The sequence below is a fragment of the Anabrus simplex genome, chromosome 6, assembly GCF_040414725.1.
Source record: "Anabrus simplex isolate iqAnaSimp1 chromosome 6, ASM4041472v1, whole genome shotgun sequence".
Taxonomy (NCBI): Eukaryota; Metazoa; Arthropoda; class Insecta; order Orthoptera; family Tettigoniidae; genus Anabrus; species Anabrus simplex.
Window position 1 is genome coordinate 204,000,414 of NC_090270.1, and position 25,794 is coordinate 204,026,207.

At 41.8% G+C, this 25,794-nt stretch overlaps 1 protein-coding gene across 3 annotated transcripts in view; it reads right to left on the bottom strand.

The window, feature by feature from the left end:
- Fa2h (Fatty acid 2-hydroxylase) overlaps nucleotides 1–25,794 on the bottom strand; it is a 314,916-nt gene that overhangs the window by 176,770 nt on the left and 112,352 nt on the right. For 2 of the 3 annotated variants that reach the window (XM_067150161.2, XM_068228381.1), the window contains exon 2: nucleotides 16,145–16,225. The exons of the other annotated variant lie outside the window; for it this stretch is intronic. The gene's annotated coding sequence lies outside the window, so the exon portion shown is untranslated. The remainder of the gene's footprint in view (nucleotides 1–16,144; nucleotides 16,226–25,794) is intronic. 3 annotated transcript variants of the gene reach the window in all.

Below are 25,794 nucleotides of genomic sequence, written 5' to 3' on the forward strand. Positions count from 1 at the left end.
GCGGCAGTGCAAATGATGCCAGCTTCCGAAACGGAGTGGTGTTATTTGCATCGCAGAATTTCATCACGTTACACCAGGAGTTAGCGGCGTTGAGACCATTTGACACAAGACACATATGTTCAGGTGATAAATTCATATTTGAACTGGCGCCAAAGTCGCAAGATTCAAGTAGGGGAATCAATTACTCTATAACAACCTTAAGTGGATTTGACACCTTAAGTAACATTTTATTATGAAAGATACACGCAATAAAACTTTTCTTGCTCCCTTACTTGTAATGGAATGCCTTGCATCTAAGCTCCGCCTACAGTTCAGGTCCTCCCCGGCTCTGCTCTTGATGGAATTACTACTGTAAATGTCAAGAATTTAGATTTGAACTATTACATTATTATATTACATAAAATTTCATTTAAAAAACACCAAAATATCCACTGATACACTGACTGACAGAGCAAATGCAACACCAAGAAGGAGTGGTTCGAAAGGGATGAAAGTTGGGGAAAAAACAGAGACGGCACGGACGAATAATTGATGTTTATTTCAAACCGATATGCAGGTTACACAATGCGCACGGCATCGACTCAGTAGGATGTAGGACCAACGCGAGCGGCGATGCACGCAGAAACACGTCGAGGTACAGAGTCAATAAGAGTGCGGATGGTGTCCTGAGGGATGGTTCTCTATTCTCTGTCAACCATTTGCCACAGTTGGTCGTCCGTACGAGGCTGGGGCAGAGTTTGGAAACGGCGTCCAATGAGATCCCACACGTGTTCGATTGGTGAGAGATCCGGAGAGTACGCTGGCCACGGAAGCATCTGTACACCTCGTAGAGCCTGTTGGGAGATGCGAGCAGTGTGTGGGCGGGCATTATCCTGCTGAAACAGAGCATTGGGCAGCCCCTGAAGGTACGGGAGTGCCACCGGCCGCAGCACATGCTGCACGTAGCGGTGGGCATTTAACGTGCCTTGAATACGTACTAGAGGTGACGTGGAATCATACGCAATAGCGCCCCAAACCATGATGCCGAGTTGTCTAGCGGTAGGGCGCTCCACAGTTACTGCCGGATTTGACCTTTCTCCACGCCGACGCCACACTCGTCTGCGGTGACTATCACTGACAGAACAGAAGCGTGACTCATCGGAGAACACGACGTTCCGCCATTCCCTCATCCAAGTCGCTCTAGCCCGGCACCATGCCAGGCGTGCACGTCTATGCTGTGGAGTCAATGGTAGTCTTCTGAGCGGACGCCGGGAGTGCAGGCCTCCTTCAACCAATCGACGGGAAATTGTTCTGGTCGATATTGGAACAGCCAGAGTGTCTTGCACATGCTGAAGAATGGCGGTTGACGTGGAGTGCGGGGCTGCCACCGCTTGGCGGCGGATGCGCCGATCCTCGCGTGCTGACGTCACTCGGGCTGCGCCTGGACCCCTCGCACGTGCCACATGTCCCTGCGCCAACCATCTTCGCCACAGGCGCTGCACCGTGGACACATCCCTATGGGTATCGGCTGCGATTTGACGAAGCGACCAACCTGCCCTTCTCAGCCCGATCACCATACCCCTCGTAAAGTCGTCTGTCTGCTGGAAATGCCTCCGTTGACGGCGGCCTGGCATTCTTAGCTATACACGTGTCCTGTGGCACACGACAACACGTTCTACAATGACTGTCGGCTGAGAAATCACGGTACGAAGTGAGCCATTCGCCAACGCCGTGTCCCATTTATCGTTCGGTACGTGCGCAGCACAGCGGCGCATTTCACATCATGAGCATATCTCAGTGACGTCAGTCTACCCTGCAATTGGCATAAAGTTCTGACCACTCCTTCTTGGCGTTGCATTTGCTCTGTCAGTCAGTGTATAAGTAGAAAAAGACTAGAATTCCCATTGTCCACCGTGAGTTAAAATTTACCCACTGTCGATGAGTAAGAAAACCTAGATTTAGTGGGAGAACCACCGTGTTGGCAACACTGAACGGAGGTGAGCTGCATATACTATTATCCAACGAGCTAGAATAAGATAGAGGGGCTGTATGCCTGACATCAGCGCTCCCCGCGGAAGCAAGTTGATAAGGGGCAGCCATGTTAATGGTTGTCAAAACAAAGCGAATTGGCGCGAGAACATCCGTTGAGGTGACAGGGAGGTTGTGCATGCCAATTAAGTTTCCTAAGTTTTCGTAAGTTTTATGAAGTGAAAATATAGATTCTCGCTTTCAAGAATGCCAGCCGTATGCTCAGCGTACGTTTGGACTAATCGGAGTAATAAAACCAAGGATAGCCTATATCGTGTTATAAGTATTACTGAATGATATCCGAGATTCCTTTTTGTAATTTCTGTTTGTAATTAAACCCATTTAATGCTTACACAGTGAAAGTACGGATAGCCACGGTAATTATTTGTCGGATAATGTTTCGGATTTCCCTTAAAGAACAAGGAATTAACGGAACAATGCGTTGTGAGGACGAAAAGAGATAAATGGTATCCCACTCAATACAGTCGCTTATGCTCCGTACATTTCGAAGTTAAGTTCATGTATGAAACAAATGACCAACGACGATTACTGACAAATGCCGTTACAACGCTAGTTCATTTTCATTCACATTTACAAACAAAGAAAATGAAACGCCAAAAAATGGAATGCCCACCACCTAGGAAACGTAACCACGAAGTCGCCTATTTCGGTCAAACGTACACCAAGTATGGTAAATACAGTATTTTACTGCCATTTGTGAAATTTATGCAGCCTGTATTGTAGATCTCAGTTGCACTGGTATTTAAAACTAGGCTACAATTCTTAATGCACAACATTCAAGGTTACCTTTCAGCTGGTAATCCCAGTATGATATGGTAATGGGAAAAACATGATATGCCCCTATATTATAATAAATAAATACATTAAACAATTATAGTGGTACTGTACAGTACTCATGTACTGGGCGAGTTGGCCGTGCGGTTAGGGGCGCGGAGCTGTGAGCTTGCATCCGGGAGATAGTGCGTTCGAACCCCATTGTCGGCAGCCCTGAAGGTGGTTTTCCGTGGTTTCCCATTTTACACCAAGCAAATGCTGGGGCTATACCGTAATGAAGGCCACGGCCGCTTCCTTCCCATTCTTAAACCTTTCCTATCCCATCGTCGCCGTAAGAACTATCTGTGTCGGTGCGACAGAAGGCAAAAAAGTACTCATGGGCAACCTCTGTGGTGTGGTGGTTAGCATGAGTAGCTGCCACTCCCGGAAGCCCGGGTTCGATTCCCGGCTCTGTCACAAAATTTGAAAAGGGGTACGAGGGCTGGAACAGGGTCCACTCAGCCTCGTGAAGTCAACTGAGTAGAGATGGGTTCGACTCCCACCTCAGCCATCCTCGAAGTGGTTTTCCGTAGTTTCCCACTTCTCCTCCAGGAAAATGCCGGGATGGTACCTAACTTACGGTCACGGCCGCTCCTTCCCTCTTCCTTGTCTATCCCTCCCAATATTCCCATCCCCCCCACAAGGCCCCTGTTCAGCATAGCAGTTGCAGCCGCCTGGGTGAGGTACTGGCCCTCCTTCCCAGTTGTATCCCCGACCCAAGGTCTCCCACTCCAGAGCACTGCCCCTGAGGTGGGAGAGGTGGGATCCCTCGCTGAGTCCGTGGGAAAAACCAGCCCTGGAGGGTAAATAGATTAAGAAAGAAAAACAGTACTCATGGGGATGCAATACTTTTAAAAATATGATCAGAATATTGATGTAAACCTATTGTAGGTCTATCATTTTAAGGCTTTCTGTCATAAATGTTTATGTCCACGGTGTTATTGTAACTTACGCTTAACCACAACAGACAAGCCTATTCGTATATCACTGTGCGATGATTTCGAAATACCTTGCAATCAACTGATGTGATGTTGGCCCTCGTGCCGCAATATGATGGAGTGGTGGTATTCGCAGTCTAAGATTTTTAATGCTTTCGGCAACGGTCTTTTATTCTCCCCCAGTGATTCTAAAATGCGTATTTTTCACACTTTTCGTCATTCAAGGGCCATGCCCCCTTGCTTGTGCGACCACTGGAAACATGGCGGACGTTCGTTCTAATAGCTTCACCCGAGCTTGACCCAGGCAGCGGTTCCGCCTCTCTATGTTATTCTAGCTCGTTGCTATTATTTCTATTATAAACACATACTAGCCCTCCCGCCTCTGAATTATAAAAATGGAGAAATATTGACTTAATGTGAGTTATATCGCATTTTTATGTTCCTCTTTTATTGATAAACTAGTGTAAACCATCTGGATTATAAGAAATTTTAATCTGAATAATGCTAGACTTCTCCTACCTTGAAGAATACGTTTTAGTGTTTTTTCATTCCAGATCCTCCAATGAACATTCACCGACAGAACAATGAACAGTATCTGTTATCTTGAGGAACAACGAAGTTATCAACCAGAGTATTAACCAATTTTAAGAGAAGAGAAACAATCTCAAAACAAGCTCTTGCCAGTACTATGTTGCTCAAACTTGTTTCATTAGATAGTAATGAAAAACAAACATTCATAGAAGCAGTTTTCCTTCAGTGTGTTTACCTCAGGAAATAAAGGTCACCACTCACAGAATACAAGAAACCAGTTCAGATATTCCTCAAAGAAAAATATAGAGATGACCATCTACAGTAATCTATGTCATGCCTGTTTGGGAAGAAAAACTTGTCAGACACCAGGAACACTGCAAGGACAGTCACTTACGAAGCTGAAGTAATCCTATGCTATTCACCTCATCCTTTGATGATAGATGTAATGGTGTGAGTGCCAAGGTACCTTCTTGCCAACTAACAGGAGTTTCGTTTTCTTGCAATGGTAAGCGATACAACTTCATAAATACAAAATTCATTCACAGGTACTTTAACAATCTTCTAATTTAGATTTACTTTGTATTATGATAGGAAACAACAGTAGCAACATTCTGTAAATAGGTTGAGTTGTCTAAATTTACCAACAAAACAATATGATGACTCAAACTTGTGCACTACACTTTACGCAACAAACATCTTGACCACTAGGGCTGTCATCCACATGACAGATTCCCTATCAGTTGTTCACCAAGACCGTTCTTAAAGAATTTCAAAGATGTTGAAATTTGTCAAATATCTCCCTTGATAAATTATTCCAAAATTCCTCTCTCTATAAATGAGCATTTTCCCCAACTTGTTCTCTTGAATTCAAACTTGATTTTATGATCTTCCCTAATTTTAAAAACTCTTCTTAAGCTTATTCGTCTTCTAATGTCATTCCAAGCCATCTCTCCAATGACAGCCAGAAACATTCTTCATGAAGCTGTTCGTGTCCATACTTCGAAGTATTCCCCCCAGCCCAAAGTTAGCAACATTTTTAACACTGCCCTTTTTTTGGAAATAACCCAGAACAAATCTTGCTGCATTCTCTTGAATCGTTTCCGGTACTCATATCAAGGAATTCGGATGAGTGTCCCACACACTAGACCCATACTCCAATTGGAGTCTTAGAAGTGACGTATATGCCCTGTCTTTTACATCTTTACTGCAACCCCTAAATACCCTCATAACCATACGAAGAGATCTGTAACCTTTATTTACAATCCTGTTCATGTGATTACCCTCATGAAGATCTTCCTCTATATTAACACCGAAGTACTTATAGTGATCCCCATGAGTTACTGTCACCCCATCAGCACAGTAATTAAAACAGAGAGGACTTCTCCTCAAGCTTGTGTGTCTCCAACCCTTATCCTGTTTCTTTACGGGGTCGGGTATGAAGCGAAACGAGTCTTTGCAGCAAGATTTCACGACTGATAACTCTTGACGTCAATTTCATCAGAGGAGTTAATGAGATGAAATGAATGACTTGATGCACGATATTAGGAAATGAAAGAGTGAAACCCGGTGCCAGCACATGGCCTACTCCTAGGGATCTGCATAAGGCATAATGTCTCCATCCGATGGACGAATTACCATCAACAGTGCCACATGTCCTAACTCCATATGAACACTGCAGAGAGGCTTGGAATTTAATCTAGACTTTTGGTATGCAATCTAGTGATTATAAATTGTATACAACCACCTCTCCTACCCTGCTAGCCAATATTGTGATGGTAATTTTTTTTCGACCAAAGGGACTTGAACCAGCTAACCACGGTGTCAGACCATATAATACAAATATAAATGGTCCGTTATTGGACATTATACATTTTCCAGCTAACTCATTCCTGGTTGCCAACGTTTCACCCCAGAGTGCTAAGTTGGACTCATCAATTGGTAAATAACACACCCACCAAGATGCATGGCTAGTGCATACTGTGGAGGCCACTGCGTAGGCTACTTGGAGCCACCGGCAGAGCCAATACACTATGAGAGACTTTGTCTCATTACCAAAATTTGATGCCTGCCTGGCCATCAGATGGTATAGATGTTGATTCCCGTAGGGAACATGAAATATTTGTCCCGAATGAGTAAATGTATAATACCAATATAAATGGGACAATGTCAGTCGAATATAAATGGCATTGTTTCTCACAGCAATAAACGTTGTTGAAAACCATGTGGAAGAAAAGAAGGTTAACAGAAGAAAACAGAAGGGACTGACAGATTTTTTCCAAAGGTGTTAACGGAGGTATGTTACTTATTTCACTATTGTATGTACTGTATTCTATCTTCTAAAAAGTTAGTTTAATAAGGGTCATAATTAAAGCGATGCCATAAAATAAGAGTTTGTTAGTATATTTTAAATACTGTAAAAAATACTGTATTCACTATATAAGCCCATGGATACATATGATTCAATTATGTGCTATATACGCTCAAAAGTGTATTATCTATATCTCCAAATTTCGATAACTCTAAATGAAATTTAGCTCCCGAGGTCATTCGATATATCGAGGTTCTACCTTAGATCTTAAGAATTTATCCACGGAGTTCTGGAAACATGAAAATTCTATATATTTAACTGCTTGCAAACTAGCATTCATATTCTAATTGCAGATTTGCAAATTTCCAGAAGTGCAATACTGTTTGCTTGTATATCTGCAAACAAATATAGAACACTAGCAAATGTACCCATGCTTCGCTACGGTATTCTACAATGTATACGGATATCGAAGTAAATTGCTGTACATGAAGTGAATAAAAAAATTTAATTGCATGTCTCTTGGCGTTATCCGAGAAAAAGCATAGAGAGGTCCGCAGACGTTGTTTCCAAAGTGAAGTGCGAGTTGCAGAGTTGTGATGATGACAGGTCCACTTGTCTGCCGCAATTCACTATGCGTAACGTCAGTCACATTTTGATGGGTAAATTTGTTTATAATCGGGGGCACCTATACCTAATGATAAAGAGAATCAGGTAAAAGAGGTTTTTAAAAAAATGCACGCCCCCTTGCCTTCTGCTAGTCAAATCAAGAAGGGAATTATGCATTACAATGGTACGCAGGCGTTGGAGAACTACCCTGTTCCCATTGCTAGTTAAAGTCGATGTGGGGAGTACTGATTACAACAGCAGACGCCCTCCTGCTGAGAGTCACTATTGATTTGTAAAGTATTAATTACAATGTAAGACACAGCCCTTTCTAGATCGCTACAAATCGACTTAAATTAATAAATGTAGATCGACATACGGAAGTATATGCATGTTCACCTTCTTTTACAGAATAACTGCTGCTAAACGGTGCATTCATATTGAAAAACGGATTGTATAAAAAGACGACTCTGGCTCCAGTTAGCTATCGAACTGATATTTCCTCGTATCTAATCTATTTAAATGCAAGATTATTTTAGAAACGTTGAATAGGGTGAAATTTGTGTAAGGTTTTCACACAGTGAATTACTTTTCAGATACTTATGCGACAGCTTCAAACATAGATTTGGCTGGTGGGCCAATATTCGTGTAGTATTTGATGATCCCCACTTTCCTATAAGTGAATCAAAGCATCAATTATACGTGTACAAAGTGCAAAATTTACGTAAATCCAGAAATAGAGCCAAATTTAACATAAGGGATAGAGATACGACAAAATGTCATAGGACCAAAGTTGTAGATCACTCCAAATTGAACGGAGATTGTGCCATCCGTTTTGTGATACGACTTACCGTTTAGCCACCAAATACCTCGAAAGGAAGGTCTGCACCGTCATTAAAATTGCCTCCATATTTCGATATTTTTTGGGGGTAAAAGAGATGTTTAAACATCTCGTAAATTTTCCATCGGTTACAGGCAAAAAGCTATAATTTTGCCAAATTTCTATTTTCTAACTCGTGTGGGAGATTGTGCTGCCATCTTGATATGGGGGAGGGGTTAAAAAATTAGGACTTTTAGGAAACTTTTAAGCCCATGAAACCTATAGATTATCGTTCAGGATAAATATCACCGACTGTGTTCTTATGCAGATTTGAAACTCCCAACGTGTCCCTCTCAGAGAATTTTTAGAATTTTAGATTGTTCTAGGGTTCCTGAAGTCATCAGGTTGTCTGGTACCAAGTTTTAAGTTTCTAGGATGCCTAGAATGGTCTCATTAATTCACGTCTGTTTTCATTTTTATGTCTTAATTTATATATGTATAGTACAGTATATATAGATCGCGCCAAACTGACTTCTATTTATTAATATGGATTATATATTTCATCCACTTCCGAAGTGGTTCTAGGGGCGTCTTACTCCCACAATATGTTTTCCAGGTAGTAAGTCATACTTGAAAGTCATACTGGAACATACACAGGTCTATTACCTTGGGCATTCTTGACAATTTATTTCTTCACCCTTTCTCACCCTCTATGCCAAAGGGAGGCATTTTTGACAATGTATTTTTTCACCCTTTCTCACCCTCTATACCAAAGGGGGCTGAAGCTGGACTTTAAAAATCCGGAATGTTACTATTCATCTCAGCGACCCGGAAAACTATGGATTAGGCAGTATATTCGATTATTATTATTATATCTCACTCCCCCTCCCCCTAAAGGGGGTTAAATTTGGGTTTTAAAAATCGGGAGTGTTACTATTCATGTCAGCAACCCCGAAAACTATGGCTTCGACACTATTTTCGATTTTTTAAATCTGAATCCCCCTCACCCCTCACCAGAAAGGGTGATGAACTTGGACTTGTAAGATATCCGGGTCTCACCATTCATCTCAGCGACCCCGACAACTATGGATTCAACATTATGTTCGTTTATTTTTATATATCACTCTCCAATTGCCACCCACCACGAAGGGGGCTGAACTTTAAAAAATTCCGGAGTGCCATTATTCATCTCAGCGACCCCGAAAAATATGGATTCGACACTACTTTCGATGATTTTTATATCTCAGCCTCCTCGCCCCCCGCCCCTAAGGGTTCCTGGGGTGTCCTACCCCCGCGTGGTTTGTCTCCTGATACTGAAATTTCAAAGTGTACAATTCACCTCGGCGAAATCGAAAACTATGCATTTGACACTATTTTCGATTAATTTTACATATCACTCCCCCCTCGCCCCCACCCCAAAGGGGGATGAACTTATAAGATATCCGGAGTCTCACTACTCTACTCAGTGACCCCGATAACTATGGATTCGACATTTTCGATTATTTTCATATATCACTCTCCCATCGCCCCCTACTTCGAAGTGGGCTGAACTTGGACTTAAAAAAATTCCGGAGTGTGACTATACATCTCAGCGACCACGAAAAGTATGGATTCAACACTACTTTTGATGATTTTTGTATCTGAGCCCCCTTACCCCCTGCCCCTAAGGTTTCTTGGGGTGTATTACCCCCACGTGGTTTGTCTCCTGATACTAAAAATCCGGAGTGTCACTATTCATCCCAGCGACCCCGAAAAGTATGGATTCGACACTACTTTCGTTAATTTGTATATCTGACCCCCTCACCCCCCCCCCCCCCCCGCCTCTAAGGGTTCCTGTGCTGTCTTATCCCCACGTGGTTTATCTCCTGATACTAAAAATCCGAAGTGTACAATTCCCCTCGGCGACCCCGAAAACTATGTGTTCGACACTATTTTCGTTTATTTTTATATATCACCCCCCCTCACTCCCCCAAAGGGGCTGAACTTGGACTTTAAAAACCCGGAGTGCCACTATTCATCTCAGCGACCCCGAAAAGTGTGGATTCGACACTATTTTCGTTAATTTGTATATCTGACCTCCTTGCCCTCCCCGCCCCTAAGGTTTCCTGGGCTGTCTTATCTCCACGTGGTTTGTCTCCTGATACTAAAAATCCGGAGTGTACAATTCACCTCAAGGACACCGAAAACTATGTATTCGACACTATTTTCGTTTAATTTTATATATCAGTCCCCATCGCCTCCCACCCAAATGGGAGCAGAAATTTGCCTTTAAAAAAATCAGGAGTGTCACTATTCACTTCAGCGACCCCAAAAACTACGGATTCGACACCATTTTCGATTATTTTTTTACATGACCCCCTAACCCCCCACTCCTAAGGGGGCTAGAGTTGGCTTACCCCCACAGTGTTCGTCTCCGGATAGCAAATAATAAGTGTTCAAAATTTGATTGAAATTGCTCCAGTGGTTTAGGAGGAGATGTGTCATTTACACATACATACATACATACATACATACATACATACATACATACATACATACATACATACATTCATTTTAGTTTATTTTTATATATCACTCCCCCCCTCACCCCCCAAAGGGGGCTGGACTTGGACTTTAAAAACCCGGAGTGTCACTATTCATCTCAGCGACCCCGAAAAGTATGGATTCGACACTATTTTCGTTAATTTGTATATCTGACCCCCTTGCCCCCCCCCCGGCCCTAAGGTTTCCTGGGCTGTCTTACCCCCACGTGGTTTGTCTCCTGATACTAAAAATCCGGAATGTACAATTCACCTCGAGGACCCCGAAAACTATGTATTCGACATTATTTTCGTTTAATTTTATATATCAGTCCCCCCTCGCCTCCACCCAAATGGGAGCAGAAATTTGCCTTTTAAAAAATCGGGAGTGTCACTATTCACCTCAGCGACCCCAAAAACTATGGATTCGACACTATTTTCGATTATTTTTTACCTGACCCCCCTAACCCCCCCTTAAGGAGCTAGAGGTGGCTTACCCCCACAGTGCTCGTCTCCAGATAGCAAAGAATAAGTTTCAAAATTTGATTGAAATCGCTCCAGTGGTTTAGGAGGAGATGTGTCATTTACACACATACATCCATCAACAGTCCCCCCTCGCTCCCCACCCAAATGGGAGCAGAAATTTGACTTTTAAAAAATCGGGAGTGCCACCATTCACCTCAGCGACCCCAAAAACTACGGGTTCGACACTATTTTCGATGATTTTTTATCCGACCCCGCCTAACCCCCCACTCCTAAGGTGGCTAGAGGTGGCTTACTCCCACAGTGCTCGTCTCTGGATAGCAAATAATAAGTGTTCAAAATTTGATTGAAATTGCTCCAGTGGTTTAGGAGGAGATGTGTCATTTACATACATACATACATACATACATACATACATACATACATACATACATTTTTATATATAGTAAGATTACGTTACTAATTTGCTTTTGCATACATATGCCGGTCTTATAATACATTACACATCGCAAAAAAAAAAAAAAAAAAAAAAAAAAGAGGTTGGAATATCAAGGATACAATGCCGGACCGTTGAAGAGTCAATTTTAACCCCAGTGGCCAATAAATCTCGCTGAAGGTTCATACTTGTCTTGTAAGGATGAATTCTACTGTTTCTAAGTAGAGTTTTGTCAGTTCTAGGGACGTTTTTCAGTTTTCGTCCACATCTGTATTTTTTCTTTGGAGACAATGAGGCAGTATCACTATAATGCTCTATGAAGTCTTAAAACACTAGACTTTCCCACACCAACAACAGATGCAATGTCTTTTATAGTATATGTGTGTTCACGAAGAGCAACTATTTTTACCCGCTTCTTAGGTGAAATGTCCATTTTAACACAAACCGAAGTGTTCCTGTCGAGAACACAGAAATAACACGCGCTGTTGCTACACATGCAAGCACTCAACTGAATTGGAGGAGACCTACAATAACCATGTTGTTTATGGTCAAGGCAACAATACTCCGCCAAGATTCCAACAATTGGGCGGGTAAAATTGGTTACAGCCAACAAACTTCAATTCCTTGTAAAATACGAGCTTGTCCCAATTTATTTGCACACTATACTGTAGTACAGAACCTTGTTTACTGTATCGCAGAAACACAACCTGGAAAAGTCGACTTTACTGTAATCTATCAGTTTCATGTCCGTATTGATACTTGGAATTTACAATCACAAAGAATGGGTACCGTCCACCTAATCAATACTTTATTATATCTTGTTACTAAGCAGTACCGGTTTCGACCTTCACAGAGGTCATCCTCAGCTGGTCTTAAGATCTAAAGTTAACTTAACATATAATTTTAAAACATTACTAAATCTAATTAAGAATGTCACATGATGTGAGTGATAATATTAAAATATACAATATATAAAATATACAATGATATGATGTCTCTTCTGGTTTAAAAACAAGCGTCAATGTTCTATGACATGTATATGTTACATAAAATTCTAGTGTACTATTCGTGAGTAGTAGATAATATGGTGAAATACAATTTCAACACGTAAAATGTTTATGGTATTCTTGCGGTACACTTTGAAGTTCAGTTGATATTAGTGAATCGTTGTATACATTCGTTGGTATGTTTATACTAAAACATTCTGGAACATTCTATGATATGGATGTAATAAAATTTATCAAACAATACTTTAAAATACAATAAAATGTTCACAGTATACTTGCGGTACGCTTTGGAATTATATTAATTTTGTACATTCACAGGCATGTTTGTACCAAGCATTCTAGAATATTCAACTATGTATATTGTTTTCCTTTTAAGTTTATATGATTAAGAATGTTGGATGATGAATATCAGAATATTATGGTGTGTCATTAGTTTACTTGGTACTAATCTCGTTAAAAGATATTGAGTAGGTGCAGATGCTCCCTCTTTGTAGTTTTGTTGTTGGACATTCAGTTATATAATTCTGTTGACTAGTCGAATGTGTACCTTTTTTAAAAATTAATGGTATTTGCTTTACGTCCCACTAACTACTTTTTAAGGTCTTGTATTGTATATTTTAATATTATCACTCACATCATGTGACATTCTTCATTAGATTTAGTAATGTTTTAAAATTATATGTTAAGTTAACTTTAGATCTTATGACCAGCTGAGGATGACCTCTGTGAAGGTCGAAACCGGTACTACTTAGTAACAAGATATAATAAAGTATTGATTAGGTGGACGGTACCCATTCTTTGTGATTGTAAAAGTCGACTTTTACAAACTCAAATGGTTTTAAACAATAATGTTACTTTTTTACGTCCCATTAACTACTTTTCTGACGGTTTTCGGAGACTTCGAGGTGCCGGAATTATGTCCCGTAGGAGTTCTTTTACGGGCCAATAAATCTACCGACACGAGGCTGACTTATTTGATCACCTTCAAATACAACCGGACTGAGCCAGGATCGAATCTGCCGAGTTGCGGTGAGAAGGCCAGCGCCTCAACCGCCTGAGCCACTCAGCCCGACAAAACAAATGATTTTGTTCTAATATCGAACGTAAATAAACAGTAATAATTAAAAAAATGTTACAGTGTGTGGTGTGTTTCTTTTAGTGAAGGTTGGTCCATCTTCTTCGGGAGATAGTAGGTTCGAACCACATTGTCGGCAGCCCTGAAGATGGTTTTCCATGGTTTCCCATTTACACATCAGGTAAATGCTGGGGCTGTTCCTTAAGGCCACGGTCGCTCTCTTACCACTCTTAGTCCTTTCCTATCCCATCGTCGCCATAAGACCTATCTGTGTCGGTACGACGTAAAGCAAATTGCAAAAACATGTTCCTTCTTCATTTTTACAACCGCGCATGGCCTCCTTTGGCATCGTTCAGTTCTCTTGACACACTATGGCATCAATGCGATCAGTACATTAAGGAGAAAGGTCCAATTGAATATGGGCAACTTTAATGAGGTGTAGGAGTGTCTGTGGATGTTGTAGACGATCAAAAACAGCAGTTTTCAACCTGTCCCATGCGCGTACAATGTCGTTCATGTCCAATTAATTCATATGGTTCTCATGAAGTTCCTCACTGATGGAGCTCGATGAGAGGTCGTTGACATAAATGAATGCGGGACAAAATTCAGGCATCTCGAAGTCTCCAAAAAACCGTCAAAAAATAGTTAATGGGACGTAAAATATTACATTATTATTTTTATTATTATTTAAAACCATTTGAGTTTGTAAAAGTTGACATTTCCAGGTTTTGTGTCTCTGCGATGCAATAAACAACGTTCTGTACTCATATTTTACAAGGAATTTCATTGGTTTACGGCTGGGCAGTTAACGACCCTCGAATTTGTATGAAAGGTGCACGACGGCTGTGCATAATCTCAGCTCAGAACATTACACTGCCACTTCCAAATGCATGCACCTCTTCAACATGCTGGTACTTTCCACCACGTCCTTTGTCTCGACACCCTTTGTCGTCATGTATCTGGCGTTAGTGATATCCATGCATCTGTAAACATTGCATTACACCATTCATCCAATCCCCAATTAAGAAGTTGGATGGTCCATCTTTTTCATTCCACCCGATGTCTATTTTCTAGCGATACACGTCGAATCCGTCGAAATGAACTTAATTGGGCACGATGCAGCCAACTGCAGGGCACAGACTCCGGTTGATATCAAGAAGTCATCTCGTAATTGTTGAGCAGTCGAAGTTGGTCTCCTCTGCACTGTTACACAGATATACCGATCTTGACGTGACATTGTCACCCTCACTCGGTCTGTCAGCCACATCATTGATCTCACGGTACCTTTTGCACGTTTTTGACGCTCCACTTTGGGTAACCCCTGCTGCTTGTGTACAGTATCATTGCCACATTTCTGGCTCGATCAAAGTAGAAAATAGCCGGGCTGAGTGGCTCAGACGGCTGAGACGCTAGACTTCTGACTCCAAATTGGCAGGTCCGATAGTATTTGGAGGTGCTCAAATTCGTCAGCCTCGTGTCGGTAGATTTACTGTCACGTAAAAGAACTCATGCGGGACTAAATTCCGGCACCTCGGCGTCTTCGAAAACCTTAAAAAGTAGTTAGTGCGACGTAAAGCAAATAACATTATTATTAAACTAGAAAATATGCATTGCACATGAAATGTAAATAGTTAAACACTTTACTACCAGTCTTCGCCTGAAATGGCATAGTTCATCCCAGGCTCGACACAGGCCGTAGGTAGTGATATATGAGAATTGTCTGTTCAAAAGGTGCCGTTTCCACCTTAACAAAGTTGTGGAAAAAGCACAAGAAACGTAAAATAAAACGCACAGGGAACCTAGCCATGATCGGGTTTGATACAACTTTTACGGAATTACATTTTCCTGGTCTGGATTGCTCATGCGATCTATAATATTCAACTACTGTAATGGATCTGGACGAAATACTGATTTAATTTTTGGAAGTGCAAATAGCGCTTCTCGAACAGACATTTTTCAAATGTTCATTCACCAGTAAGATCGAATTGTCAACATAAAATACATGTTTTAGCCTTTTCGTAGGGTAATATGATTCTTTTATTATCTGGCAATAGGTACAGTACATTTATCAATAAAAATGTCACTCCTGTCTATTTCGTTTCTTGTAATTGCACAACAAGAAATTCTGTTAAGTATACACATACGGAAAATATAAACAGTAGTTCCACAATCTTATCGTGTCTAAGAAGGTCCCGTCTGGGTAAGCTATGTCTCCAGAGTCACATTTACACGACGCGGAAAAATGGAAATATTACCTTTGTCCTCGAGGGTACTGTACCAAAGTAGCACCCAATTATAAGGCTGTTATAAATCACTTTACTAAAGCTTGCCAATAAATGTCTTACCTTTGAAGCATGTCCTGTAACAATCATGGTCATGTGAAGTGAAACAGTATCACTTCCACACTGTTGACTATTGTGAGTCCCTCAGGAAGCGAAACAAACATTTAGAGGTTGTACGTGAATGAAAATCGGGGAAGTTCTCTATCATTAAAATATTGTGAGCGCTAGGGTTCACTGCAAAATGTGTTGGATTATTATTGATCGTATCACTACATCCTCAACAAGCACAAAAATATATTACCTTTTTTCAAGGTTGGATACGGATGTTCACTCGTGTGCCCTTCACTAGAAGTCCATTGTGACAGTTGGCTACCGGACACACCTGAAATCACACATGAAATGAGTTTTCATCATCTTGATGTAGTAAAGTTTTCATCCATATGCACGAGGGTGTCCGCCTCTGTGGTGTAGTGGTTAGCGTGATTAGCTGCCACCCCCGGAGGCCCGGGTTCGATTCCCGGCTCTGCCACGAAAATTTGAAGAAAAGTGGTACGAGGGCTGGAACGGGGTCCACTCAGCCTCGGGAGTTCAACTGAGTAGAGGTGGGTTCGATTCCCACCTCAGCCATCCTGGAAGTGGTTTTCCGTGGTTTCCCACTTCTCCTCCAGGCGAATGCCGGGATGGTACCTAACTTAAGGCCACGGCCGCTTCCTTCACTCTTCCCTGCCTATCCCTTCCAATCTTCCCATCCCTCCACAAGGCCCCTGTTCAGCATAGCAGGTGAGGCCGCCTGGGCGAGGTACTGGTCATACTCCCCAGTTGTATCTCCCGACCAAGAGTCTGAAGCTCCAGGACACTGCCCTTGAGGCGGTAGAGGTGGGATCCCTCGCTAAGTCCGAGGGGAAAACCGAACCTGTTGGGTAAACAGATGATGATGATGATGATGATGATGATGATGATGATGCACGAGGGTGAAAGAAATCTAAGTTTCCCACGTGTAGGTGGAGAAATAAAAATGGGCGAAGATAAAGTACACTTTTATTTAAGCACGATTAATTTAATTTCTAACTAACCAAATTTATGCAAGCATTGATTATAGCGTAAACTGCGTCCTGCATAGCATGTGCATGTACGGCTCCGCGGTATAGGGGGCAACGCGTCCGCCTGTCTCCTAGCGGCACCGGGTTCGATTCGAGGGTTTTTTAAATTTTAAGTGATTAATATCACTGGCCTGGGGACTGGGTGTTTGTGTCGTCCTTAACGTTCCTTTCCTCACATTCAACACTTTACACTTCCACAATTACACTTAAACGCAGGTTCCTCTCATATGGCGAAAGTAGTGGCAAAAGATCTTCAGAGGTCGACGCCACGAACAAATATATATATTTTTTAAAAGCATGTGCATGACTTCCTGTCGACCCCTCGTGCTGTTCCTCAGTTTCTGAGGCACATACGTAGGCTTGTCGTGACCTACGCGCTTCCTGGCTCTCTCTGGCCCTTTCTAGCTTCATATTTTGTGCATTAATCCTGTTCCTCATTTAATCTCTTCCTTCAGGTATAAAAACCAAGTAACAGGTTAGTATTTCAAAAGTACAGACAGATGTGCAAAGCTGAGACGATTTCGATAGAAACTCTCCGCTGGGTTGGTTATCGGCTCTTGGACTTCAACTTCCGTACAATCGCCAGATATTTCTCTTATTTTTTACGGTATCAGTAAAAGGTACAGAACACACACAAAAGGAAATTGTGAAGACTATTCAAAGAAACTTTTGTCATGAGTTATTTTTCTTCTTTCGTTTTCCCACCACTGTGGGGTCGCGGGTACGAACTGTGTCGCACATGTGGACTTGGCCCTGTTTTACGGCCGGATGCCCTTCCTGACGCCAACCCTATATGGAGGGATGCAGTCTAGCTCGAGCGGTCGAGGAGAGAGGTCGTGTAGAGTAGTGCGTGCGGTGAATATGGTTGGCATCGAGCAATACCGGGCCGCTATTGGCAAATGGCAGGCGAAACGGAAGAAGGAGAATAAGAATGGATTGGTGATAAGTAAGGACGGATTAAAAATTAGTGAAACGGTGCTGGTAGTGGCAGTGGTAGCGGTGCTACTGGTTATTGGGGGGGGGGGGTGGAATTAAACCCAGGCCCAAATACCAGTGGAAAATATAACACAGAGGATTTGGCCGCACTCAGGGTGGTTGTGAGTGAAGTCATGCAGGAGAAATGCCAGTGGGAGAAACTGCAGGAAATAAAGTACATGATGGAGGAGCAGAGGAAGGAGATAGGCAACATGAAGAAATGGCTGGAAACGAGGACGGAGGAATCAAGCAGAAGAGTTGACAATAATGAGAAAGAAATCGAGTTATTGAGAGGGGAAGTGAAATATTTGAAAGAGGAGATGATGAGGATGAAGAAAGAAGGGGAGGAGTACAAGCAGGAGAGATGGAAGAAAGGCATATTTATATATGGAGTTGAGGAAGATGTGAGGGAGGGCAAGTTGGAACTGATAGGCAAGGTGATCGAAGTTATACGTGATACAATGAAGATAGATTTCAGTAGTGGTGACATAGACGATGTAGAGAGAATTAGTAAAACTAAAGGACGGAGGCCAATTAGGGTAAAATTTTTATCTACCCTAATGGCAGAAATTGTGGTAGGTAACAGTAAGAATTTACAGGGACAGAAAATAAGGGTGAAAAGAGACATGGGAAGAGAAGGAAGTGAAAATATGAGGATCTTGAATAGGCACCTATGGAGAGCGAGGAACCAGGGGCTAAAGGCCCGAATAAGAGGTCTGAGGTTGGAGGTGACAAACGGGCGATGGGTTAGAGTACATTCAGTGACGAAGCTAAAGGAGATGGACGAAAACGAGAGGGTTGAGGGTGGTGAGATGACAAGGCAAGATGGGAAGAAGAAATAAGAAAAGAAGAGGAGAGACGTGGCAGGAGAGGAGAGCATCTCAGAAGAGAATGGGCAGTGCAGCCGGGAGGCAGAAGATCAAGATAGCGAAGTGGACGGTGAGAGTGAGCAGCAAGAAACTGGGAGAGTAGAGTGTAGTGTTGCAGTGAGCAAGAAAGGACAAGGGAAGGTGGATTCAGAAGCCCAAAATAGTGAGGGGGTGAGTGGGGGTGAGCAGCAAGAATCGGTGAGAGCGGAGTGTAGTGGTGTAGTGGTGTAGTGAACAAGAAAAGACAAGAGGAGACAGATCGACAGGAAGGTAAAAAAAATTATGCGTAAAGTCAGAAGTAGGAGCTTAAAAGATATATGGGGAAAAGTACGTAAAGGGATGGAGGATACAGAGGACATGGAACGGTATAGGTTGGTTAAAGAAGGAGGAATGGAGACGAGGAATGAGAGGTCGATAACTACTAGAAGTAAGAATAGAGGGGGAGACCAAGAAGGGAGGGAGGGAAAGTTATAACTATATTGGAAAATAGGATGTGTGAATATTGAGGGACTAAGGAACAAAATAGGAAACAAGAAAGTTCGGGAAGTAATTGAAAGTTTTGATGTTGTGGCACTCTTGGAGACGTGGCTGGAAACAGGGAGGGAGATTTCATGGAAGGGGTTTGTGATAAAATATAAATATAGAAGAAAAGAGAGGAATAAGGGACGAGCACCAGGAGGGATGATAGTTCTAATTAGGGAAGAAATTAGTGAAAGAGTAGAGGATATAGAGACCGATATGATGGAAACCATATGGTTGAGATTGAATATGGGAGGGGGTGAGGGAAGGAGGAAGAAAATAAATCTGGCTTTTGTTTACTGCCACCCTAGTAATTCAGCATATGCAAATAAATATTTTTTGAAGAGTTATTGGTAGATATTGGTAGGATAAGGGGAATGTTTCCAGGTGAGGAGGATATGTTGTTATTCGGGGATTGGAACGCGAGAATAGGGGAACAGAGCCCAGTTTATAGTAGGGAGGATGGAATGTGTTTGTTGGAAAGTAGAAGGAGTGAGGACAAAATTACAAATAGTTACGGAGAGAAGCTCCTAGAGATGTGTGCTGTGGGAAATTTGTATATTCTGAATGGGTGGATAGAGGGTGACAGGACGGGGAAATTGACATATGTTACTGAGAAGGGTGGTAGTGTGATAGATATGGTTTTAAGTTCGGAAGGGATGATTGAGGAAGTTGTAAGAATGGAAATAAGAGACTGGATTGAATCACACCATTTCCCGGTGAGGGTTATGCTGAAAAGGGGGGAAGAGAAGTGTACAATGAAGGAAGATGAGACAAATGATAAACGAGGGAGTGGTTATAATAAGTATAAATGGACAGAGAAGGTGGGCCGGGATTGGAATAGGGTAGTAAAAGAGGAGTTACAACTCCTGAAATATGGGTGGGAAGGGGCGTTAGAAGAGAATAATACTGATGAAGCCTTGGAATTGTTGCTACATCCAATAAAGATAATAGCGCAGAAGGCGAAAGCTAGAAAGGGAAATAAGAAAGAGGGAGAAGAATGGTTTAATAGGGAGTGTGAAGGAATGCGGAGGAAGGTGATGGACGCGTTAGGAGAATATAGAAGGAAAGGTGGGAGCCAAGAACGGGAGTTTTTCTGTAGATTGAGGAAGGAGTATAAAAAGAAAATTTGAGACAAAAAAGACGTGGTTAGAGGAACAAATGGAAGCCATAAATAATGACTGCAAGACAAATAATTTTGAGAGAGTTTGGGATAAGATTAATAAAATTATTAAGGGTGGAAGGAATACAGAGAAAACGAGTATTGAGGAAGTGCAATGGGTCACACACTTTGACGAATTACTAGGGAAAAAGGAGGATGAAAGATGGAGAGGTTCGGGAGAAGAAGTAATTTGGAGGAATAGGAGAGTGGTAATTTATGACCTGGATAAAGAAATCACAAGGGAGGAAATCCTGAGAGTGATAAGCAGAGCCAGAGCAAAGTCAGCTGGGGGGTGTAATGGTATAAATAACAAGTTTTGGAAGGAAATTATCAAAAATGAGATAATGATAGAGGGAATGGTTAAACTATTCAATAGGATATTTGAGGGAGGTAATTACCTTAAGGAATGGGAAACAGGAATTATATGCCCTATATACAAGGGGAAGGGTAGTAGGAACAATGTGAACAGTTATAGAGGTATATCTCTGTTGGATTCTTTGAGTAAAATATATACTGGGGTGCTAGCGAACAGAATAAGCGGGTGGGCGGAAGAAAATGAAATTTTGACAGATTACCAAGGTGGATTTAGGAAAAAGAAAAGAACAGTAGATAATATAATGATAGTAAAGACTATTCTAGAAAAGTATAAGAATATGGCTAGAAGTACGGTTTATGTAGCAGCAATAGATTTTGAGAAAGCTTTTGACAAGGTGAATAGAGAGGCCCTATTAGAGAAATTAGGCAGGCTAGGGATTTCGGAGAAGATGTTGAGGGCAGTGGAAGGAATATATAGGGTTGTCAGGTTTTGTGTAAAATTGGGAGAAGGGAGACTGAGTGGACCATTAGAGTCCAAGGTGGGTTTAAAACAAGGATGCAAGTTATCGCCAATACTGTTTATTTTATTTATCAACGATATTTTAGAGGGGTTTGGGACAGAAAATTGGGCTGTGCCAGTAATTAATGGTTTAGAAGTACCAGGACTGATATTTGCGGATGGTGTGTTATTGATGACGCTAACTTCAGGGGCGATGAATAGGGCCTTAAAGTCAGTGACGCTATTTGCGAGGAAATGGGGATTGAGAATTAATGGAAATAAGTCTAAAATATTAGTAGTCCAGGTGGACAAAAGAAGGAAGATAGAAGGTAATTGGGTAATTCAGGGAGAAAGATTGGAACAGGTAAGGAAGTTGGAATATCTAGGAGTTATTTTTAATGATAAAGGAACTTGGAGTGACCAGATCAAAAGGGTGAAATATAGAGGATTGGCAGCCTTAGCCTCAGTCAGAAATTTGCTAGTCAAATACCCGGGGATCAGTTATAAAACACTGAGGCTAGTGTTCAGGTCGGTAATCGTTGGGAGGGTATTATACGGCTCAGAAGTTTGGGGGCTGGATGAGAAAAGAGAGGAACTAAGAAGGATTGTTAGTAGCTTTGCTAAGTTAGTAATGGGCTTACCGAGGTGTACAGCAAATGTAGGGGCGGAATTAATGTGTGGGGAGGATTTGGAATCAGAGGGTGTGAAAAGAATAGTTAGATACTGGATGAATTTAAAGAGACAGGAAGGGGGGAGGGTATTACGGGCAGCGTATGCACAGCAATGTAAGAGCATGTATAAGGGTGGATGGTTAGAAAAAATAAAGGGATATTTGGAGAGGATAGGATTAGGACACCTGTGGGGGGAGGTTTGGTCGAAGACAGAAGTGAGAGGGATGAATATACTGGAAAGGAGAATTAGAGATATCCATAGGCAGAAACTATTGGGGGAAAGCAGACTAAGAAATTCGCTGACTGTTTTGACGAAAATAGAGGAGATAGCAGGGTTGAATATTAGATACGTCGATAGGTCAAAACGATATGGGATGATGTGGTGGCTTTTAGGTTTGCAAAGGAATACAGGGTGGATACAGGGGAGAGATAAGACAAGGTGTGTACTTTGTGGAGATGTGAATGATGACTGTGAGGTAACGAGGGGGTTAAGACATGGATTATTGAGTGCCGAGCATCGGGAAATATTGGGGAGAGGGGATGAGAACGCAATCTTGAGATGGATTATTAAACAATGGGAAAAAGGGGGTGAATTGAACAGGTATTTTTGTGCGACAAAAAAGGCCTGCGAGAGTAAAATGAAGGAGAGTGAGTTAGAGGGTGGGCAGGGGAATAGGGGGGTGGAATAGTTATGTGTATAAGGGAAGGGGATAGTATGATCAAATTATAATGGATTAGGGAATATAGGGACCGAGTACTTAGTTATGTGGAGTTGGGTAATAAGACAGGATTGCATGGTCTGTTTTTTTTTTGCTAGGGGCTTTACGTCGCACCGACACAGATAGGTCTTATGGCGACGAGTGTTTGTTTTAAAGTTAGCTGGAATGCAAGTGCTGAAATGCTGAGTGTTGTTGTTTGATTTATTGATTAGGTGTAGGTCAGGAACAATAATGTGACGCAAGTACAGAGCATAATAAGGACACTGGATGAACATTGAGTGAGTGACTGCTACAGCTAATGACTGCTAATTATTCTGATTATTATTATCCTTATTATTATTATTATTATTATTATTATTATTATTATTATTCTTTATTATTCATTTTACTCTGCATGTGAACATGTATAGGGGCGAAGTCGCCTGTTATGTTCAATAAATGTATGTTCTATGTTCTATATGGAGGGATGAAAATTTTGTCATGAGTTATTATCCTATAAAATTAACCGTAAAAGAGATGCGCAGAGTTTTATGTTTTAGGCCTCCTCTGAATTCCCCACCACCACCACCACCACCAACGCTTCTGCTGAACTTTTTGAACAAATTAAAGCTAAAATGCTACTCGCTGTTATTCTAAACTTCAGTACCAAGTTTTATGAACATTTATCCGTGATGTAATAACAGGCATGCATAAGCTGAACTGAACCCGACGTAAGTAGGTGGTAGCGCATTAGCCTTCAGACCGACGGGGCCCGGATGGGATTCGTGGCCGGGGAGTGGGATTTTAATTCGTATGGTTCGGGCCCTGTGTTTTTGTACTGCCTCCACATTTTTTTACAACTTGCACATAAAACGTCCCTCCACTAGAACTACACGCAGTTTCTATCAGGTATAAAAGCAAGTATTCAGTTAATATTCGATAACTACAGACAAGAAGCGTTTTAAATATATATATATATATATATATATATATATATATAACACACACTACCTGTTGTACCCGTCATTAGGCAGTAATGATGTGGCGTATGGCTTTCAGTGTCGGGAGTGTCCGAGGACATGTTCGGCTCACCAGGTGCAGGTCTTTTGATTTGACTCCCGTAGGCGACCTGAATGTCGTGAAGAGGATGAAATGATGATGAAGACTACACATAGGCTACACCCAGCCCCCGTGTCAGCAGAATTAACCAATGATGGATAAAATTCCCAACCCTGCCGGGAATCGAAACTCGAGACACCTGTGATCAAAGGTCAGCATGCTAACCATTTAGCCATGGAGCCGGGCACTTAGGCAGTAAAGTGGCAGAACACCTCAACTAACAATGTCATGTTACGAATCAGTCATTTAAGAAAGGGCACATGTCCACAAATGTAACTTTCCAGGAGGAGCAGAAAACTTATTTAAAAGCCAGTCTTGCTATTTACGTTAAATATACGTGTTTTGACCGTTAATGTTGATGGTTGTGGCTAGGTTAGTTGATAAAATATGGAGTAAAGATGAAGGACTTTATGGAAACTAGCAGATAAAAAAATGGACATATGCCCTTTCTTTAACGATGGCTGAATTTAAATCAGTTTTGCAGCAAAAACACTTTGTCTACTCAGATAATTTGGACACACTGTGTCATTGTTCTACAATAATAATAATTTGAATGATGACAGTCAATCAAAATCATTTTCAATTACACGAAAAAGTGGTCACGCAAGTATTTCATTGAACAAGTATTTGTACTCCGCCGGAATGGACACTTCTAGACGCTTTAGATCATTCATGTTATTCCTGTCAATGGGAATTTGTTCTTTGTTGCCTAGTTTGTTAGGAACCTAACGTTGCTGTCTACTTTCAAATGGAAGGTGCGTTCAATAAGGCTGATGATAAACTGTTTTGTTCGAACGGTTCCTTGATCTTCGGCAGAATAAAGGAAGTGCACGAATGATTCTAGTTGGTAGGCACTCCTCTTCTTTCAAATACATCTGACAGTCCTCCCCTCTTATATAATTTCGGCTGCCATTCAGTAAAGTTCTTACACCTTTCATATGTGTTTTACAGCCACCAGAACTACAGAAACTGCATTAACTGGTGCCATAATCGTGGTAATCGAAGTTGGTAAACAAATGAAGGTGTACTCAGCTGATTGACCAACGAGCAGGCAGCTGTTTCTTCTTATAAGCAACGAAATCATTCAATAAGGGGCACTTATCTAGGGATATGTGCCCTTTCATAAATGACTTCCAAACCACACAAATCAAATGTTACTGGTTCGATAAATGTCGTTCATTTTGTGGAAAGGTGCACCCTGACGAGAAGAATGCTAATCTGCAATTTAAAAAAAAATGACAATTTGGACATGTGCCCTTTCTTAAATGACTGATTCAATCGCGTCCTATGACACCGTAGGCCATCGCATTTTGTTTTCTTCGAGATGATTGGTATTAGAACAACCTCTTCCCTTTGGGAATCCCTTTTTTCCTCACTCTTCGAGTGATCGCTTTTTGCTTGTCATTCTAGACTGAGCCAGGATCGAATCAGCCAAGTTGGGCTCAGAAGGCCACCGCTCTACCGTCCGAGTTACTCAGCCCGGCAGCTGGTTGATTATCATGACGATTGAACAGTAGAGGCTATCCCCGTCGACAATGCTCGCCGTTGATGGACTTTGCCAATAAAGTCTTAAATTCGCGAATATCTTCATTATTATAGCTCATGAGGTAAAAATGTATGAGGCATGAAAGGTAATAAAACGGATCTTCTATAATTGTCGTTACATGCACTGTTTACATAGAAATACTGTATTTGGAGGTTTGTGAAAAATGCATTCAGGTCGGCAAGAGTGAAAGTATGAATATGGGATGAACCAGTGTTACCTACCAGTAGACCGAGCTCGATAGCTGCAGTCGCTTAAGTGCGGCCAGTATCCAGTATTCGGGAGATAGTAGGTTCGAACCCCACTGTCGGCAGCCCTGAAAATGGTTTTCACACCAGGCAAATGCTGGGGCTGTACCTTAATTAAGGTCACGGCCCACTCCTAGCCGTTTTCTGTCCCATCGTCGCCATAAGACCTATCTGTGTCGGTGTGACGTAAAGCAACTAGCAAAAACCTACCAGTAGTTATCAGAACATGTATG